Genomic DNA, 21,554 nt, shown 5'->3' with positions numbered 1-21,554 from the left:
GGGGTCCAAAAATTAGTTTCAAAGCATCAGCTAGAGGCCAACCCCCCCCCCACCCGGCCCCAAGCAGAACACTCTAAATTCTGCAATAACTGGGCCACAAGAAAACCACCATGATGCCTCTGCCTTTTGGCAGTCATTCATCTGATTGTATTTGGCGTTTTTAGTCATGACATGAAAAGCAGAAATTGTGTGTTTTCGGGATAGGTTGGGGTTTTGTGTTTGTTTTTGTTTTACTTGGTTGCAGAGAGTAACTAGCAAGCACCAGACACTCATGTAGCATCATGTAGCAGAATGCAATCAAGAAGGCCAAGAGAACCAGAACTTCCTATACCAACACTTGGAAAAGGTACAAAACAACTCTTCCTTGAGGTGTGAGGTGGTGGCCCCCACTCACTTTGCACAACCATGTTCAGAACCCAGGAAAAGTGATGTTTCTACAATGACAGAGGTGCTGGCAACATTGACTGCATGGCAGCCGACCTCCAGAGCTGCAGCCATATTTCTTTTATCTAGTGATGAGATTGAATCTACTAGTGCAGTGCTTCTCAAGCTATCTGATGTGGGGGACCGGCAATTTTTTTTGCCAATGTGTGCACAGACTGGCAGCCGATGGACCACAACTTTGAGTAGCACTGTACTAGAGCACCACTCTTGTGTCCCTCTATTCCTCTTACAGAGGGAAGGCAGGGGCATGGTCTGGTACTCCCACAATTACCTGTGGGTGGGGGGTTAGGTCAGACGACTGGAATAAAAAGAATAAAGCCCCTTTCCTAAAGCTGCAGGAAGCAAATAGAAAAAATGCTAATTAACTCAGCAGCAAGTTGTTAGTATTTGCATATAAATGCAGCCACAAATCACTACAAACAAGCTAGGACAAGTCAGGCTTATTAGCATATACAAATCCTGGACAGCCGCTCTAGGTGGGTCATTGAGATGAGGTGTTCACTTTGGAGGCAGCCTGCCAACTTCCTCCTGCAGGAGGGGAGATGGAGAAAGGGTCTGAATTCAGACAGACATTTGCACTACTGAATCCAGTGGCACAAGTGTGGCAAGAAACACTATCCCAGTCTAGTAAGAAGAGTGGGCTACATGAAAATGTAGAATTTAAACGCAAAACAACAAAGAGGGTCAACAAGAGAAAACTGAAAAATGTGTTAGTGAGTGAGTGGCTCCTAGGAAACGGCAATTTAATTTAATTTAACACACAGCAATTTCCTACCTACAAAATACCAAACAGTATAGGGTCAGGAGGAGAAAGCCCTGTCCCTACAGAAGAGGTACAGCAGTCGGAGGGAACTAGAAAGCAGTCAAAGATCTGTTGCAAGGCACCAAGAACTACACAGCAGTGCAGTCTCTCTCCAGTGGCTAGAGGTTCCGTGCTTCAGAATGCCAGAGGGTCTCCGCGGTAGGGGTTTTTCTTTTAAGTGTGAACTCCTGCTGCAGGCTGCTAGAACCATGTCAGGAAACTATACACTGCACATGTGAAGCAACTGGTTCAGACTCATACAACCTTACCACAGCAGCCACAAGCATGTGAATGCAAAGCAGTACAGCCAAACGCTGTGGGGAAGCAGAAGATGTGGAAGTTTGTTCGATGCTGTGTCATATTTAAGAACACCCAAGGGATAGACGCATTACAATTTTCCCCCAGGAAGAGGAATGGAGAAGATGTTGCGCCAGTCAGGGTGCCTAATGCATTGCCGGAAGGTGCTCAGAAGCCATGATGTTAGGCAGAGTAGAAGAATCTAAATAGAACACAATCCTGGGCTACTTCTATTGCTCACCTGGTTCTTTATCCTCTTCTTCCCACCCAAATCAGGTGGGCTTGATTCCCCCTTTGGCTACATTCCTTGCTGATGAGCGTAACCTACATGGACTGCAGGTGGGTTCACCTCTGGGACACCTCTCATCCTCCTCCTCCTGGGCATGCAGTACAAGGGGTTGAATCAGAACTCTCTACTTATTCATGCTGTCCAGCAAGTCACCCATTTCTGTAGAGGAGGACAGTTCATCCAGTGCTTTCCCTGCTTTTCCCCTTCCCAAAGCCCACCCTGTGTGGTCCCGCTGTTTTCCCTGACTGGAAACTAAGTTAAAGGAAAACTAGGGATTAGTAGTTTACAGATCCACTCACTGTCACCTAGAAAATCCTCCCTGGCAAGAGACCTACAAAATTTAAGCTTTCACATAAAAAAGTGAAGTCTCCAGCCATTCTAACTAGAGATTGCCTTCTAACACTAACAGAGTGTAGATCTATGCAGTGGTGTTCCGAGTCTGCAGACAGCTCCTCTGCTTTTGCTCAGAGCTTCCTCGGCAGCGGCAGAATGAACACTTCGCTCCACCTATGGCTTGGAGGTTTATTCTTCTTGCTAGTGAGTGTCTGAAATTTATATAGCTTTCTTCACATAGGAAACATTTCCTATGATACACAAAAGCAGGAATTTTCAAAGTAGTTTTTAGAAATCCATGGTAGTTTTTAGAAAGATCCATCACATCTGTTTTGGGCAGGTCTCTGGCCTGTGTTACACAGAAGGTCAGACGAGATGACACAAGGGTGCCTTCTGGCCTTGGAATCAATGACTCCTCAGTCAGCATGTGCTGGCTTTCTCAGCACTTTGACACATCCCAGAAGGATCAAATTAAATGATAGAGCAGGACCAAAAGGAGCAGCTTCTCCATTAGACAGCTGGAGAAACGTTCCAAGTCCTGAAGTTCTATAATGTAAACATTTTCAGTAAGTATGCCCAATCAACAATTTCTAAATCAGTGGTCACCAACCAGTAGATCACAATGGAGTTGCCAACCCTCCTGCAGCTAACAGTCTGCTGGCTCCCAGCCTGCCTGGCCCCACACCGCTCTGGGAAGCGGCCGGCATGTCCGGATGTGGCTCCGGGGGTGGGGAAGGGGCAGGAGGTCTCCTCGCGCTGCCCTCGCCTGCAGGCACTGCTCCCGCAGCTCCCATTGGCCAGAAACAGGGAACCACAGCCCATGAGAGCTGCAGGGGTGGTGCCTGCAGGTGAGGGCAGCGCACGGAGCCACCTGCCAGACATGCCGACCACTTCTGGGAACAGCACAGAGCCAGGTCAGTCAGGGAACCTGCCTTAGTCCCCCTGCGCTGCCACCCGTGGGGTGCCTTAGATAAGTGGTGCCTGGCCGGAGCCCACACCCCAAACCTCAACTGCATCCCAACCCCCTGCCCCCGCCCTGAACCCCCTCCTTCACCCCAACCCCTGGTCCCAGCCCTGAGCCCCCTCCTTCACCCCGCACCCCCTCCTGCACCAGCCCCCTCCCAGAGCCCACACCCCAACCCACTGCCTGAGCCCCCTCCCAGAGCCAGCACCCCACACTCCCTCCTGCACCCCAACCTCCTGCCCCAGCCCTGAGCCCCTTCCTTCACCCAAACTCCCTCCCAGAACCTGCACCCCAACTCCCTGCCCCAGGCTCAGCCCGGAGCCCCTCCCACACTCCGAACCATAGGCGCCAACTTCTCCTGGCACTGGTGGGTGCTCTCTCCCTCCCGCCCCTGCCCCGCCCCCATTCCAACCCCTTCCCCAAGTCCCCGCCCCCTCCCTGCCCCATTGGACTCCTTCCCCAAATCCCTGCCCTGGCCCTGCCTCCCCCCCCGAGCGTATCACGTTCCCGCCGCTCCCCACTCTCTCCCACAGCTTGTTACGCCACGAAACAGCTGTTTTGCAGCGGCAAGCACCGGGAGGAGAAGTGGGGACATGGCACACTCAGGGGAGGAGGTGGAGGGGAGCTGGGGGTGGGTGCAGAGCACCCACCAGTTTTTCCCCGTGGGTGCTCCAGCCCCCGAGCACCCACGGAGTCGGTGCCTATGATCTGAACCCCCTCGGCCCCAGCCTAGAGCCCGCACCCCCTCCCACACCACAACCATTTGTCCCAGCCCAGTGAAAGTGATTGAGGGTGGAGGAGAGCAAGTGACCAAGGGAGGAGGAATTGAGTGGGTGTGGCCTCAGAGAAGGGGCAGGGCCTCAGGGAAGGGTGTTTAGGTTTGTGAGATTACTTTTATTCCTTCATTTTCTTTGAGGTAGATCCCTTTAAATTCAAAAGATGTGATCTTGTGCTTAAAAAGGTTGGAGACCACTGTTCTATATAAATCCATGTTTTAAAAGCAGAACTCACTTTTACAAGAACTTCTGAAATTGGATTTGCATTTCTCCTGCATCCATCCCCATCGTATCTGGAAACTGGACTTTCTAGTCCTCTGTCCGACTGTGCACAACCCATTGTAAATCACTGCTTCCAGCCTGCATGTTAATTCTTCTTTATTACACATAAGGCAAACATTTCTTAGTGATTTACTCTTTGTAATTAGCTGGAGCAGTTACAATCTGATGGTTTTATGCTGGCATTTTTTTCTTGAACAGTTAGGAAGATGGGGGCCACCAGAAAGATGCCCTACTGAGACTCCAGAGGAATGGCAGACTCACACATCACTTAAGAAGGATGTGGAAAAATAGGAAAACATCCAGGAGAGGGCAACAAAAATGATTAGGGGTTTGGAACACATGACTTATGAGGAGAGGCTGAGGGAACTGGGATTGTTTAGTCTGCGGAAGAGAAGAATGAGGAGGGATTTGATAGCTGCTTTCAACTACCTAAAAGGGGGTTCTAAAGAGGATGGCTTTAGACTGTTCTCAGTGGTAGCAGATGACAGAACAAGGAGTAATGGTCTCAAGTTGCAGTGGAGGAGGTTTAGGTTGGATGTTAGGAAAAACTTTTTCACTAGGAGGGTGGTGAAACACTGGAATGGGTTACCTAGGGAGGTGGTGGAATCTCCTTCCTTAGAGGTTTTTAAGGTCAGGCTTGACAAAGCCCTGGCTGGGATGATTTAGTTGGGGATTGGTCCTGCTTTGAGCAGGGGGTTGGACGAGATGACCTCCTGAGGTCCCTTCCAACCCTGATATTCTATGATTCTAAGCCTTGTCTACACACTAAAGCTGGACCAATTTAGCAAATCACTATAGAAACTGATGTAGTTAAATTTGTGCAACTATCTTGTGTGGATACTCATTTTGATTTAGGAATGCCTTCTATCAATTGGCTTAAGTCAGTATTTGTATCAACAAGCTAAAACTGAGATGAGGCATTATTACAAGGGAGGTGCACTAATTTATCTACATCAGTTTCTAAAGCAATTTAGCTAACCTAGTACAGTTTCTCCTGCTTACTAGGCCTTAGCACAGAACTTTAACTTTGTGTCAAGAAAAAGTCGATGCTCTACTAGAATAAATATAAACACAGATGGTCACGTCAGTGTTTGTGATGGGAGCACCAAGTTCGGCCAATTCTAACGTGACATGGATGTAAATGAGGAGTAACCCCATTTTAGTATATGGTACTACACGGGTACAGAAACAGAGAGAGATTAGAGTCAGGCCCGTTCCGTAAGTCAGCACTCTAACAGTACCTAATATTTAGCTTTAAATACACTAAAAATCCAGCATGTACCATATACTCTAGGCACTGCTGACAACTTAAAAATATAACAAAATTCTACCCTAACATAACTGACATCCAACAGCATATTTCAACCCTAATATAGCCCACTATCAGAAAAGGCAGTCAAATTCTTCCCCCTCCCCCAGATACACACATTTTTGTTTGAATCCATGTTTTTCTCTCTCTTTGGATCATGCCTGAGTGTACTGCAGAGTCTTTACAATGTTAATACAGATGTGAAGGAGCCAGTTTCCAAATGTTAATACTGGGCTGTTTAAATTGGAACTAAACTACCAGAAAGCCTGCAGCAAAAATTCGTTTTAGAACAGCAAAGAGCCTGAAACACATTAGAAGACTGGATACACTTTCTGCAACTGCAAAATTTAGAAGTAGAGTTGTTTTTAAGGAAAAGCGAAAAAGGTTATTGCTCTTGGGCAGTTCAGGCTGCAGGAAGAGGAATGCATGCAGCTGACGTACCTAGCAAGGGTGTTAGGAGAATGGGATAGCATTCATACCGAATTCAATAGACCAGTGCTACTGCAAAAGAGCATGTTGAAGGTAAATATTTTTTAATGAAGTGGACCAACAGCGCTGTTAAGAACTGCTCTGAACACCCTAGATTTGGCAGGGGTGAGATACTAGTGCAAGTCACTGATGACACTATAGCACTGCATCTACAGTAAAGGTTTGCACCAGTGCAGTTCCAGGTGCAAAAGAGTGCACAAACAAGACCTCAGGCTGCAGATTTGTCTCACCTTTGGCCTATGTTGTTTGCTATTTCAGCACAGCCCTGGCAATAACCAAGCTCAAAATGGAGTGTTAAAGGGGAACTGCAAGGCTTAGATACATTACCTTACACAGCTGAATATAAAAATTTCCACTGCCGTTTTTAGCCATCCTTGTTCCATGAACAGGACTACCAGTTCTCTCAGTGGATGGGGTGCCCTATCAATTATACTTCCTCAGAGGGGTCCACAGGACTGAATCAATCAGCTTTTCCATACCAAAAGAACTGGAAGCCAAACTTGTCAAGTTTTTGAAAGGCAAGTCCTACGAAGCTTTACAAAAATTCTTATGTTAAATTAAAATATCTTATTTATTTTGAAAGGAGTCTGAAAAACAGCACCTTCCTGTTCAACAAATGTATCCCCTCGTGCATATTTAGAATCGTACCTGCCCACTCTAGTGAGAGCTTCTCATGCTTTTAGCTCCTATTAGCCAGACAGAGTCAACACAGTTACAGCTGAGTGACCTGGATTCTATTCCTGCCTGTCCATCATCAACAGAATTATTTACTAAGGAACTTGTCTACATAGGAAAATTACACCAATTTAATCTAAGGTGTGAATTCAATCTGAGTTACTAGTGAAAATCCCTGTATGGACACTCAGATCGGTTTAAGAAAGGCCTTTATGGTTTAGCTTAATTTGATTGGGAACAAATATAAACCAAACCAAAATAAGCCACCCATAAACCAAAATTAAAGAGAGTGTCCAGCCCACACAGGGGTTTGTACTGGGTTATGTAAAGAGTTGTCACTTTGGATGGGCTAGCACCAGCAGGAGAGTGAATTTGTGTGGGGGGGTGGAGGGTGAGAAAACCTGGATTTGTGCTGGAAATGGCCCACCTGTTGATCACTTTAGATAAGCTATTACCAGCAGGACAGTGGGGTGGGAGGAGGTATTGTTTCATGATTTCTGTGTGTATATAAAGTCTGCTGCAGTTTCCACGGTAAACATCTGATGAAGTGAGCTGTAGCTCACGAAAGCTCATGCTCAAATAAATTGGTTAGTCTCTAAGGTGCCACAAGTACTCCTTTTCTTTGTACTGGGTTAAGTAAACAAGTTTTTAAACCCATTTAAATTAAACCAGCACAAATTCTGGGTAGAACAGGCCTAACTTCCAATAAATCCACTGAAGGCAATGGAGCTACACAGGTGGGAATGAGGGCCTAATTTAGCCAGCAGAACCATTATAGCTACAGATAAGGGACATTTAAAAAACCAGCTTGCGTCTGACTGCACAGGCTGAGTTTGCAGAGTTACCAATGAGAAAAGGGAGCGTCTCTAATACAGAAGTCTTAGAAACAATAAGCTGTAGCTCACGAAAGCTTATGCTCCAATAAATTTGTTAGTCTCTAAGCTGCCACAAGTCCTCCTTTTCTTTTTGCGAATACAGACTAACACGGCTGCTACTCTGAAATAGATCCAGAGACGCATCAGAGCATTTTTACGGGCAGTTTTTCAGAGTCGAACTGTACTTTATTGTTTAAGTCACTTAAAACAGGGATGTTGCCAATATGAAATATGGTCAATTCAAAAGAAAATCAGTAGTTGTTTCAGGTCCTACACATACAGCAGGGAATTCTCATTTTAGGAAATGTATTTTCAATTTTTGTTCAAGTACATCCCTTTCCTCCACTGTGTGAAAGACCCACACCAACAATGAGGAAACTGACTAAACAGAGAAAGTGAAATACACAAAGCACTTTCCAACACCCACTGCAAACAAAGAGAAAACCTCTAGGCTTTCTATTAAAATATCGTTAGATGTTGCTTCTATCAATTTTCAGACAGAAGCATGATTTTGAGTTTGACTTACCCCTTTAAAAATAACCCACATTAAGGTGATTCTTACAATACTATCATGTATTAAACTATGAAGAGGGAATAAAAATAATTCAAAGCATTTGTCGATGCTTTACTCTTTGTAGTTAACGTTGGGAATGGAATCATACATCACACAGTCACTCCTTTTAAAGGTGATCTGCAAAGAAAAGGGGAAGTTGCCCTGTTTTTGCTTTTTTATGATATATGAAGGGAGGTGAATCACTCCCCTAACACTTAGCATTAGAAATTAGCACCCACTGGGGTTCGGGGCTTCAGCAGAGTGGGGCGGAAGCCCTGAGCCCCATCAGACACCTCCCACAGGGCTGAAGCCCTGAGCCCTGGCAGGTGTGCCCCGGTTCTCTAACTTCTGAAGTTAGTCACATGCGGCTCAGAGGGTCAGTAAGTTTGGCCACCCCTGGTCTATTCTGTTTTTCCTGAAAGGCTCTATAGATGACTGGGAAACTTGTAGGATCTCACAGTACAGTATCTAGGGATTGAAACCTAAACTGAAAAGGAAAGAGGTACGAAGGCTGTTTAGAAATCTGTGTTCATATATATTTAACTCAAATGCTTGATAAACAGTTGGCGAAAGTATCATTATTATTAAACACCTCACCCCTTCAACAGTAGACTAAGAAAGCTCCCATTCCAGTTCTCTGATTCCCACAAGGAGACCTCCAGCAAAAAACAGGAAAGACAAGATTTGATACTCCTAATATTTCTAAAGAAAAAAGAAAAAAATAATTTGAGAGAAATAAGACATGATGCAAAACTATTTCTTCCTTTGCAGGTCACCTTCAAAGGGAATGTTAAAGGCTTGAGCTTTATGACTCACTCTTGGTTTCATTCCACTTTTTGGATTTTAATACTAAGAACCTGACCATTTCAATGGTAGAAGAGAGGCCCTCTCAGACACTCTGTTGCCCCCACTGAATCTTCCTTCTTCTTGATTCAACTCTCCTACACTTGTTAACTCCGATGGGGGACTGGATCTCCAAGCCCCCTCCAAGGACTACATATCAGCTCTATTCCCAGCTCCATCCATTCCCTTACCCCCACCCCCAGAAATTCAGGAACGAGGTCTGAGCAGTCACTAACCTCTGCTAATAGAAATCGGGGGGGGGGGGGGGGGGTAGAGCATGAAGTCAGCAGCAGATGAAAATTCCACTGTCATTTCAAATATTGTAACATGCAGCTACTCTGTTAAGCTGACATCCCCTTGCCTCCAGCACTCAGAGGGGAATCTCTCTCCACCCCATGCCTGCCAAATTCCCACAAGACACTTTCACATTAAGTCAAAAAGGTCCAAATCCTAGCTCTTTGCACAAGGTCCGGAGGGAGGCAGGGAGGACATCCTGCTTGGGCTCTTAGCATTCCTCAAGGGTCTAAGCACAGAGATTTCTTCTGCCTTGAGAACGGCTTGGGAGGAGGAGAAGAGGTGTCACGACTCTGGAGCACTGCTAGCAGAGCCCTAGAAGTCCCTGTAATAGAGGACTAAATACGGGAGAGGCGCATAATGATGAACCCCAATGACTGAGCAGCTACGAGTTTCAAGATTCCCAGGGGGCCATCCAATGCCTCTCTGGAGGTGCTCACTTCACAGGCCTCATTAATTTTTGTGTTCCCTGACTGTATCATGACCTTCAGATGCAAAAGGAAGAAAAACCAGTTTCATCCAGAATCCTGACAGGATGCCTATTGCATGGAGGAACCAGCTGATGCTTCATGTTCTAGTGGCCTCTCAGGCTAATGGAGGAAAAAGGAGCAGAAGAGGAAACTTCAACTCCCCCAGACTAGTCTCCCCCTTCCCACCTTCTACAAAGCTCACCTCCAAAAATTACAAGTCACAAAGGGACTCACAGTAAGAGGAAGAATCTTCAGAGAACATCATATGGTCCAGATGCAGAGCTGCTGCCAGCCGGGCCCTTGGTCCTAAGCCTAGGGACAGCTCACTTCAAAGCAGCTGAGAGATGGGAAAAATGAGAAGGGTTACCCTTCAAGGTAAAAGTGATTTCCCTGCCTCTGGCATCTTGTTAAACCCAGAAGGAGAGAACTAGCCGACACTCCTCAGGCGGAGTTAAAGCTTTTGGGGCCGTTTGTTTTGAGAAATTCTCAGGACTCTCCCAAAGTTCTGCTCAGATGCTTAAACATTTGCAGTTTCAGAGGAAACTGTTGCGAGCCTGCAAGGGAGGGAGCTTTTTAGGCATGACTGCCTTGCCACTTCAAGTAATTCCAGGACCTCATGCCGGAGGGAGCCAGGCATTGCTCTACAGTACTCAGCACGTCCCTTCTAGGACACTACACTAAGCAAGAAGAATGAAACTCACCAGCACTCTACCTCATCACCCCTCCTCATCTAGTAAGAGATTGCAAATATGCTGTGCGAACGGCACTTGTAGTCAGCTAGCGCATCCTTCTCCAGCACCAGTCTTATGATGTAGCAGACATTTTTCCTCCTTTTCCCCTACTCCTTCACTTTGCAAATGGACTAATAGAGTAGTTGGCATGCGCCTCCCACACTCCCCTTGCTCTCTGACCCCAGTATATACCAAATCAGGTCTACTGCAGAGATCCCAGCAATACCTGTAAGGCTAGGGAGAGAGTATGTCAGCCTGCCCTTTTAGGTCTCTCACAGTTGTACCTGACTGAAGTCTTCTCTTTAAAACTACTTTACTGGCTCTCCTAACCCAGACACCTCTGCATGTAGAATTTACACACCAGGAACCACTGGGAGCAGAATAGATTACAGATGACATTTCTGCAGTGGTAAAGCATGGATTCCAAAGCAATCCCCTTCCCCACAGCAGGGAAATAGGCCCTTCAGACAGCCCCTCTGGATTAGACATGAACCTTTCACCTTTGCCAGATGTGCACATCCACTCCTCTCCACACCATAACTGCTATCATGGTACAAGTATTTTACTGCCACTGTCATTGCCCTCTTTCCACTAGATGAGGCAACACATACTAACAAGTATGATCCAATAAAAATCTAGCACAGCTGCTCAGACCAGAAGGAGATTCATATCCCACCCCATTCCAAAATAAAGGTCAATTAAACCAGAGCCCCAGGCATGTCTATAATGGTCCTGCGGAATGAGGCCCCAGGAATGGAGGTAGTGGCAGCCGTGACTGCAGCAAGGTAAGAGACGCGGAGGAAAGCTAACAAGACTAGACTAGGAGATCTTAGTCTACAGTCATTTTCTATCTGAAAGGCAAAACAGACCCTGAGCAACTTCTTCAGCTCTGTGAGCAGATGTTTTCCCTGGGACTCACTCTTACCAACACAGACCCCAAACCTGCTACACTAGCTGGCCTGCTCTCTTTTCCAAGCTGAAAGAATACAAATCCATAAAGCCCCCAATACGTGGAATTATTTAGACGATAAGAGAAGATTATGAAGCTGAGAAATAGCTTCAGACTCAAATGCATGTTATGGCTCCCTTCTCTAAATAACTCTAGTCTGAGCACACCTAGAATACTGCTAATTCCAAGCACCTGACCACTAGAACAGCACTGACAAACTGGAGGCTATTCAGAGCAAAGCAACAGAAATGGCAAGGGGATGGGACATAAAGTGCTTTCCCTGTTCAATGCAGATTACAGATCTTCTATCATTAACCCTTACTACAGTTCTGTGACAGAACTAAGTTTTATCTCATTTTATAGACGGAAACTGAGGCACAATGGTTAAGTGACTGGCCCAAAGTCAGCATCATGACTAGGCTTGGGCATTCCTGACTTCAAATCCATGCTCATCAGTAATCTGCATCTCTAACAGCCTACAGGTATTTGAAAGATGCAAATGGAAGGGAGGGGAAAGAACTCAGGATAGGAATGCATATAACTAAGAGTAAAGGGGTGAAATTCAGAAAGGGAAGACTTAGGCTCAACATCTGAAAGAACTTTCTAGGAGTGGATGTTTTAAGGCTGTGGAATCGTCTCCCAAATGAAAGGGTGGAATCCCCATTACTTAAAACTGAATTGGACAACATAGTATAAAAAATATCCTGTAGGAAGCAATCCTGCATGGGATACGATAATCTAGCAGGTCTTTTCCATAGTCAGCTGCTACGATCGTGTTGAAAGAAAGATGGTCAAATCCCCCATGCCACAAACCGTCTCTGGAAGGGAAACTCCCCTCCCCCGACTGCCTGCCTGCGAGCGCTGCTGGACTTGCCATTCAGCACAAGGCATTCCGATTGCCGTCCCCCAGAGGGCCACCGCCTGAACGCAGTCTTCCTGCTGCCCAGCCTCTTGTAATAGCTTTATGTAAATTAAGACAGACTCTCACAATTTGCCAACGTGCACTGCACTGGGAGGGGGCTGAGGGGAAGGGGGGCTTCACGTTAGACATCAACAAAGCAGAAGGTTAATTTGAAACTCACAGCCCTGCTGCTTGTAGGCTTGTCTCTCCCTCGCCCTCCCTGCCTTGCTCTCCTTTCTGTGCAAAGCCTGACATCTACAGTTCTGTCTGGCACAGTAAGGGGCGGCTAATCGGAAACGCACGCAAGGACGTTGGATACACAGCAGCCAGGAGCTCTCGCGCTTCTTCAGCGAGCACGCAGCCTCTCAAAAACACAAGCCATGCCGGCACAAATCCACTTCAGCCTGGGGATGGACCCCTCGCTGGAACCAGGAGGGGCTCGTGGATGCCTAGTGTCAACCATTAGCAGGCTTCTCCTGGCCTGACCAACAGCACAGTACACACTGCTTCAACTCAGCTGGAACTGGCTTTTACCGGCATGCACTGATGTTTCATGCTTTCAAATAAAAGTCTTCACTCTTCTAAAAGGGACTAGGGCCTCATCCTACAATCTCGGTAACCAGACAGCAGGAGCTTCAATTGTGAACAGTCTGGGGGAAGGGACCATCTCTGTTATGCATTTGTAACAATGCCTAGCACATTGGGTCCTGACGTATGAGCGGGACTCCGAGGGGCACTCCTGCAATGCAAATGAAATAAATAAAACATGAGGATAACATAACCAATCTAGTTGGCAGCACACACACAAACCTACGTCAACAAAATCAGTGCAGTTCTGTTTCCTGTATTGCCTAGAACAGTAGTGGTCTTCTGCCTCCAACCTCCCACCTCAGACTCTAGACTTACAGCCACATCTTTCAGGTACACGTCACTTCAGCACGGAAGATACCTTTGGCAGGCCAAATCCCGCACTGTCCCCTTCAGTATTTCATCTGACTGCAACCCTTTCAGGCTTCCCAAGTGCCTGCCCGTGTATTCTGCTTTTATCACTGTATGTAATGCATCATACAGAGAGAAAACAAAAAGCTATGGGCACCTCACTGGATAGCAACAACGCAGGTGCTCAGATACTCCAGCAATCTGTGCAGGGATTTATCCCACGCTCCTCACCAGAACATCTGGTATACATGCTGAGATGGCTCTGAGTTCATATACGTGTATTAGTACTTTTGCACACGCTAAAGAATGGTTACAATATGGGGGGGGGGCGCGAAGGGAGGTGTTAAAACTCTGTTACCTAACAAGCTGTTTTGTAATTTGTTTATCATTAGCTAGAAGAAGCAAACAGTCTCTGGTACAGACACCAGGCAAGCCCCTAGAAGGAAGCCCCTGCATTTTATTCCAGAGTGGTGGTGATTCTACCCATGTCCTAGCCAGCCAACACCTCCAGAAGCAGGGACAACTACCCTAGGTTATCAGTGCACTGGGAGGGACAGAATAGGTCAGGAGTATTCTAAGGTGCCACAAGTACTCCTTTTCTTTTTAGAGGAAAAACAGTACTCCAGTGAGCTGAGACTTCCCAGGACACGCCTGTTTCTATTCAGTCCTAGGAGATTACTTTTCAACAGGTGTATTCATACCAAAGTTACGGTTCTGAAAAGACTAAACATACCGCAAAGCGGAAACGTCTTTATGAAAACACTTGGGGGGGGGGGATTTTCTATGGATAGACTGCAACACACAGTATTACTATCACCAACACCCCAAACCTCACCCCTTCCCAAAGAAACAGAGAAAGACCAGAGCCTCCTCCCTCAAATCTCACCTCTCTTCTGAAACATGAAACTTTAAAGCCTGAGTACTCTGGGCTTGCACTTTCCACCTTCCTGGGAACACAAACTGTACAGTTAATTAAGGACCATAAGAAAATGTTTGTGTGCTGAAAAATCTAATTTTGCTGCTTTGCTTTAACAAGGAGCATGTTTGTAATTTGATAACACCAAAAAAACCAGACAATTAACAGTTAAACATCTTAAATATAATAATGAATTCAAGAGCAACACAGAGACACCTGGAGAGCCACGTAAACATCAAGATTTAGCAGCAAAAGAGAACGTCTTTAACAATGGCTACCAGAACCTGCTTCTTCCACCTCAGACCTAACTAACAGGAACCCAAATAACCTGAGATCCCCCTGGACACAGAACACTTTGCTACGAGCAACACTCTGGGCTACACGCAGAAGCAGGCAGGTAATCTGAACGCTGTGCTGCTCCCATTACAGAATCAGTCAGCAGGTCTCCCCCCTTCCGACACCCCTGAATCAAAACATCATTTCAAACAAGACTGAACTTTACCCGTACGTTTCACCCTTTCTCTGAAAATATATACACAGTGTACACCTGGTCTGGAACACACCGCTGCTCCTTAAACTGTGGTTGCTCTGGAGATACACACTTCACCTCCCCTGCACCAACAGACAGACATTTTCTGTCCTGCAGAACCAACAAAAAAACAATAGTATTGGAAATGGTCACTCCTCTCCAGTTCCAGTTCTTTAGAAACTGACCCAGCTGCGTGTGGATGCACACATGAACTGACACCAGCTAAATACAATCGTTTTAACAAGAGATGCTGGCTCCGCATGCCCCCGAAATGGGAGACTTACCGCTTCAGAGGCTCAGCTAACTGGTAAGTTACCCAGATAAAACTGTGCCAGCCAGGTTTCTTCACACATATGCAATGAGTACACATAACCTGTCTGCATTCTCTCACCGAGGGCAGACAGAATTCCTGAAAAAAGGGACAATGAGTAGGAGCGCCCCCATTTTCATCTAAAAGGGAAACCTTAGCTATGTGCTTTTTTCTTATATAACTGAGTAGAATATATTTATTCTTGTGAACCCTTTGCTACACTTAAAAAAAACCACACACACGAATTGTAAATCAGGGACAAAACAAGAGGCAGACATTCAGTTGAGCTTCTTGTTCTGCCCTTATCTCACCCCATTGTGCCTAGGCAGTTATATTTAGGTACACATTACGGTCTGTGGTACCGAGGCCCCCCTCGGGCACTACGTAGAATGCAGATTTTCCAGACAACAGACCACAACAGCTCCGTCAAAACCATTAGAGAGTCTGCTGTGCGGAGGCCTACGCACAGATGTTTGGATTCCCATTCTCCTGACACGACAGCCCTCAACAACTCTATCGTGGCAATGTTAGTTCCACAGATTAAAAATCCTATCCAAGTTTAAAATGGCAGAAAAGGAAGAGAAGGAAGCAGAGGAAGCTCTGTGCAGGTGCTGAAAACAGTCTGTTACTAGAAGAATTTCTTTCACCTGGTTCTCTTTTCCTCACCTCAAAATACAGAAGTATAAATCTCCTATAAGGGACTAATGGACTACAGTACAATTCCAAATGGGGGGTGGAGGAGGGAAGGGGAAGGGGGAGAAGAGGTTGAATTATAGGAAAACAAAAGAAAAAAAAACAGAATAGCCTTTCATACAATGTGAACACCTCATCTTAGCCGTGGGGAGGCTTTTCTATGGTACAACCTGCAAAATTTAAGAGTTCATAACAGAAAAGCTGACAGACCTCTAAATACAGCATCCCAACTGATGCAGATATATTAAGGTGGGGGGGGGAGGAGAAGGAGGGGAAAATCGGACTCCTGCTTTGTTCATGGACTATCTCTCCCATCTGATGCATCAGTTTATATTCAGCGTCATACAAACCACACAAAGGCAGGTGGTATTACATTAAAAAACAAAGTTAAGAGCCTTAAGAGGTTTGGGGGGGTTGTAATTACTCTTTTCTAAAAAGAGCCGCTCTCTCCTATGTGCAGTATGTGTTAAGACACCTTTATAATTAATTAAATGACTATATCAGAAACACTATTCATACAAGCCAGAGTACAACCTAGAATAAGATGGTTGCCTAATAATTCTTCCAGTACAGACAAGCAAGCTTAGAACTGACGGGGGTGTGGTGTATGTGCAGTAAAATATAGTAAAAAATGGTGCCTATAAAATACTAAATCAAGTTCAAATAACAGTCTTACGTCATTTTTTGCTTTTTCAGAACAACATTTTTATTTTAAAAAGTTGAAGAAAGTGTTAACAGAGACACGAATGCAGTCAGCCATATGTGCATCAGTTTAGGATTTAGGAATTTCTACTGAATCTGTTCAACTGCTGGCCTGGCCTACGGTAAATCTGCTTCATGTTGTTCCACTCGTCTCTCTCAAGACACAAACTGAAATGGTGAAATTTAAAGAACGAGATTAAAAAAATCCTAAAACAAAGAGATTAAAAGATGGACAAATGTTTTTGCGTTTATGTCTCGCCAAAGCGATTGTTTCCTAGACTCTGCTCTGACAATAACCATGAGGAGGCCATCCAAAGGCGCTAGGCACACAGGGAGACTTCTCGTGCTGCCTTTGGTCCGAGTGAAAAGCACCTTAGCTCAGTTCTCCAGGAACAAAAGGCCAGAGCCATAGAAGGGGAAAGAGGTTACCCAGGGTTTCACATTAGGCCAAGTGTCAATGCTGGCTCATTTTTCACCCCAGCTTGGATACAGAAAACCTGAAGCAAACAGACGAATGGCCACTCCTTTCCGAATATAACTAGACATTTAAAAAAAAAAAAAAAAAAAAAAAAAACCTTTGCCGTTAGAAATTTGGTTTCTTTTTCTTCCTCCTCTTTCCTATGTTTGTTTGTTTTTGTTACAGACTGAAGAATGCTTGCAGAGGAGAGAACTGAGCTATATCGCAACGTTAGTAACATCAGGAGAACAGGGCCCATACCTCTGAAGTCAGTCAACTGACCAAGGAAAGGAAAAAGCCACTTAAAAATGTTTAACTGGAGATGAAGAACAGAAATAAAGCGACAGGGGGAAAAAAAACTTGAAACACTTTCGTTCTTTTCACAGCAGGAGCCCCACTAATGCTGGCCTCAGATTTGCAAGTGAATTGCAGTTGTCAGAACTTTTTTTTTTTTTGGGGGGGGGGGAGGAAAGGTGGGGGGGAGGGGCAGAGGGGAGTATTAAAGGCATTAAAAAGGGGATCGAGCACGAAAAGGAAATTGAGATGAATCATCGCCTGCCACTGCAGCCCATGGACAGGCCACAGAAAGCTGATGTCTGAGCATTTAACCAGATATTGGGATTGGAGCCTCTTTCCAAGCAGGCAAAACAGAGAATGACGAAAAGGCACCATACGACCCTCAGCCTTTGAACCCAGAACTTACTTCGTCCGCTGCTGCACTTCCCCACATTGCCCTAGGCTCCAGCTGAGAAGGGGGGCGGGGAGGCACAACAAACAACTCAAATATGAAAGGAAATGACATCAGCAAACTGAAGGACCTGTTTAATACAGATCAAAACAAAACAAACTTCCAAACCTTTTGTGTATACAAGAGACCTCTCTCAAGAAAGACAGAAAAAGTCACCAATGGAAAGCAGATATCTAGCTCACAATAAAAGACAGACAGACAAATATGGTGGGGTAGGGAGGGGGAGAGAACTACGAAGGGGCCAAAAGCCCAGCTAACTTTATTTTTTCCTCTGCTGATACTTAATATTTATTGATGTTTAGAATCTAAAAGCCATGCTCCGTGTTTCACTTAATACAGGGCCAGACAGTTCTCCCTAATGAGGGAGCATTACAATCAGCTTGTAATACTGAATTTTTAATGCTACCAAGGATTCTGTTACATAATAATATGAAAACAGAAGCAGAAAGTGGGCTACCAATGACATGACACACTAGGTCACGGACATCTACAAAACATGGGTCCTTCTTCCCCACATTACCATTTCCAATAAGTGCCAAATCCCAATGCAGGTGGCTAATATTAAAACAAGAGAACAGCTTGACTGCCTTTCGCTAACCCCAACCACGATGTTAGTTTAACGCCAACATTTCACATAACATCTCGTATACTAATATTAGAATTCCTGCTCTGTTGGGATCAGAAGATTTTACAAACTTTTTTGAAGCACGTGGGGAGACTTGGCACAAAAATATAAACTTTCTTCTCTTTCAGAAAACAAAAGAAAAACAATACAATTTAAAAGTTCACAAAACACACAGACACACTCATACATATAAATACATATAGCCTCTGTTTCTCCTCTGTAATACCCTAAGACTGTAAATCTATAACCACTGCAATGATTTAGTGATTAAAAACATGATAACATATTGTGTAACTGCAAACCACAGAATGCCTGCCAACTCTCCTCCAAGATACAGGAACAAAACTACAGAAAACGTGTTGCTTGCAGCAATCTTCCTAAACTCGGCTGAAAGATTGTAATGAAAGAACAAGACATCCAAAAAAAAAAAAAAAAAAAAGCATTGATACTATGCGATTACGGGAAAAAATTAAAGAGAGCTTTAAATATGTAATTTGTTAGTGCGAGAGAGTCCATCTAAACCTGCCTTTCCTTTTTCTCTTTTTTTAAGTTTGTTGTAACTGGAATAACTGGTCTTGTGTGATGTCTTGCATATTCAAAGTGCTTTGTAATAGGATATGGAGACTGAACATTATTTGCCTAAACTCAACTTATTTTTTTCCCCTTCTCCCCACTCCATTTTTGGGGGGGTTCGGGGGGGGTGTTGGCTGAGGGCAGAAGGGGGAGAAGCTTTAAGCTGTAAAGCAAATACCTGAAAGGGGAGACTGCAATTTGTAACATGGCGGGGGAGGGGGGGGAAGCTAATTTTATTTAATTTATTTATTTATAATATAAAGGCAGCTATGGGAGTTTTGGCCTCTAAGGAACCAACTTGACCCCATTCTTTCTATTCTCTTACTTCACCCATTGCAGGATTCCTGCACCTTCAGTGAGATTCGAACTCAATGTGACCCCAAGGAGGGAGTCACTGAGCCTCCAGAAAATTGCTCCATATTAAACAAGAGAGAGAGAAGAAGCGAGCAGGCAGAGATGTACATGTACACACCAAGTCCTGGATCTACCAAAGGCCAGCTTCAAGCACAGTTCAAAAGAGAAACAAATCTTTCCCAGAGCCCAAAAAGAGTTTAACACAGTTTCAAAAAACACACCCCCAATTTATAAATTAAAACTAAAATGTGTGTGTTTTTATACACTAAAATATACACATACCGCTCTAGAGATTTCATTTTAAAAAAGCATGAATCACCTCCGCTCTAAAGCGAAGGAGGACAGTTTATTCAGAGGAATCAATAGGAAAGAGCATTTGCAAATATTTAGATAAGCACTGTGCAATTCAGCATTAAGTAATTAAAAACTGAAACTGAGAAAGGAGGGATTGGCCTACAGTGGCATTTTCTGCCTTCACCTCTCCCATCCCCCTAACCACAATCTTCAAAACTAGCTCCATGTACACTTTTATTTTATTAAAGTGGTAACTAGACTAAACTGAACTTCTCTTTCAAAATATATCCCAAACACAAATTCACCTAAGGCAGCAGGATTAAAGGGACTGGCAACAAGGATGGAATGGTGTCTACATTGGAACAATTTTTAAAAAAAATTAAAATATTTTTAAATTGCTCTTTGGTGTATTAATTGTACAGAATTATAGGACATTTAACACAGCAGAAATCTAACCCTAGATTAACAGAGACGGGATCCTAGGAAGTGTTATTGTTCATTTGAAAGACTAGCAAACTACATTAATCCACATTCAGGAACTGGCCGAGTTTAAAGACATCTCCTATTAAACCTCTCAACACCTACCCGGAAAAAATACACACAAAAAAGCCACTGAAGAGAAAAGTAAAGGGACGGAATTTGAAAGTGAGGCAGACAAAGTGTGTCTCCTTCCCAGTGACAGTTGCAGAGAGCCGAGCAGTAAAGTCGGGGGTGCTGGATTGCAATTAAATGCACACTAGGAAGAGGGAAGCTGCACTCGGGCAGTCTCGCGGCAGAGATTAGAGAAATTTACAGTAAATGGAGGGACACGATTTCAGCACATTGCCCTATCGATTATGCAGATTATTCTGATCAATGCTCTCCTTGTCCCCCACAAACCTGGATTTTAAACCACTCCGACCAAGTTCCTGTCCCTCCCCAAGCACTCTTCAAAAAGAGCAAACCCGAGCACGAGACAAAAATCTCGGGGGCACCGAGCCGAGCCCGGGAGCCCGCTCCTGTCCCGAAGTGAATTTCTGCGGGGTGCAATTCGTAGCCTAACCCTGCGCCCCGGGCGCGCTCCTGCTCCGCCGCGGAGCTGAGCGGCCCCGCCGGTGTCACCCCAGCCCCGGGCAGGCGATCCCCGCTCCTCGCTCGCTGCCATTGTCCCTGGGCCCCGCCGCCGGGGCGCCGCCGGGCACGCAGCAGTCCATGGGCGCCGGGCATCTCCTCGGGAGCAGGCGAGTCCCCCGCCTCCTGGGGCTCGCTGAGCCGGAGCCGGAGCCATCCCCGAGCCCGAGACACCTGCGAGCGGCAGCCGGAGAAGAGCGCGGCGGGCCGGCCGCGGACGGAGCTAGCGGCGGCGATCGCGGGGGCCGGCGCGGAGCGTGTCCCGGGGCAGCGCCCCGGCCGGCCGGCCGGCTCGGTCCCCGGCGGGGCTCCCGGACAGCGGGCGGCACAAAGTTTGCTGCGGGCTCCGAGCTGGGTGGGTGGGAGCGGGAGGGCGGGGGGCAGGACCAGCCCCATGCAAAGCAGCCCGAGCGCCCCGAGCAGGAGGAGCCCGAGCGGGGGACCGGGCAGGAAAGTTGCCACTTACACGGTCGCTTCTCCGGCGGCGGCGGCGGCGGCGCTTTAATCCCGGGCGGCGGCGGCGGCGCGGGGGCCACGGATCCCATGCAGGCTGCCGCGGCGGCAGCGGCAGGAGCGGCGCGCTCCGAGGAGGAGCCCGGGGCAGCAGCAGCGGGAGCAGGAGGCAGCAGCCGGAGCCGAGCAGGAGCCGCCGCCGCCGCCGCCGCTGCCCAGCAGCAGCATCGTTGTCGGGGAGTTTGCAGCCCCCCGGAGAGAGGGGGCCACGGGCGGCAGCAGCAGCAGCGGCGCTCGGGGCGGAGCGGGCGGCGGGGCTGGCGGTCGCCGGAGCAGGAAGCGCCCGGACTCAGATCTGATGATTGGGAAGAAAAAAAACTCTTTGGATCTTTATTCTGCTAATTAGTTTCCTGCAAAAAATGGCTGATTAGTGCAGTGCGCATGTGCCTCATTACCCAGGCACGACGGGAAGGGCTAATTAGCCACCTTCTGGATCAATAAGATTCAGCCCAGGCGGCGGGGGAGGGAGGGAGCGAGCGAGCGAGCGAGCGGGCGGGGGGAGCAGCGCGGCGGCG

General features: G+C 46.3%; 1 protein-coding gene across 2 annotated transcripts in view; it reads right to left on the bottom strand.

The window, feature by feature from the left end:
- ZFHX3 (zinc finger homeobox 3) overlaps window positions 1-21,079 on the bottom strand; it is a 283,633-nt gene extending 262,554 nt beyond the window's left edge. The window contains exon 1 of one of the 2 annotated variants that reach the window (XM_073308352.2): window positions 20,993-21,079. The gene's annotated coding sequence lies outside the window, so the exon portion shown is untranslated. Of the gene's footprint in view, window positions 1-20,295; window positions 20,731-20,992 lie in introns of those variants that run through there. The other variant, XM_073308351.2, reaches the window with a different exon arrangement.
- Between the last annotated feature and the right edge of the window lie 475 nt (window positions 21,080-21,554).

The sequence above is a fragment of the Lepidochelys kempii genome, chromosome 12 (assembly GCF_965140285.1).
Source record: "Lepidochelys kempii isolate rLepKem1 chromosome 12, rLepKem1.hap1, whole genome shotgun sequence".
NCBI lineage: Eukaryota > Metazoa > Chordata > Testudines > Cheloniidae > Lepidochelys > Lepidochelys kempii.
This window is presented reverse-complemented; position numbering and strand designations above follow the sequence as displayed.